The sequence below is a fragment of the Austrofundulus limnaeus genome, unplaced genomic scaffold (assembly GCF_001266775.1).
Source record: "Austrofundulus limnaeus strain Quisiro unplaced genomic scaffold, Austrofundulus_limnaeus-1.0 Scaffold3216, whole genome shotgun sequence".
NCBI lineage: Eukaryota > Metazoa > Chordata > Actinopteri > Cyprinodontiformes > Rivulidae > Austrofundulus > Austrofundulus limnaeus.
The window spans coordinates 3,018-3,454 of record NW_013955618.1 but is presented as its reverse complement, the minus strand read 5'-3'; positions in this window follow the sequence as shown (position 1 = coordinate 3,454).

The window sequence follows — 437 nt, the reverse complement described above, 5'->3', positions numbered from 1 at the left end:
GTAAATATGTGACCATGTTAACGTGTGGTCATGTAAATATGTGACCATGTTAACGTGTGGTCATGTAAATATGTGACCATGTTAACAAGAGGTCATGTAAATATGTGACCATGTTAACATGAAGTCATGTAAATATGTGACCATGTTAACATGAGGTCATGTAAACATGTGACCATGTTAACATGAAGTCATGTAAATATGTGACCATGTTAACATGAGGTCATGTAAATATGTGACCATGTTAACAAGAGGTCATGCAAACATGTGACCATGTTAACATGAAGTCATGTAAATATGTGAACATGTTAACATGAGGTCATGCAAATATGTGACCATGTTAACATGAGGTCATGCAAATATGTGACCATGTTAACATGAGGTCATGCAAATATGTGACCATGTTAACATGAGGTCATGCAAATATGTGACCATGTTAA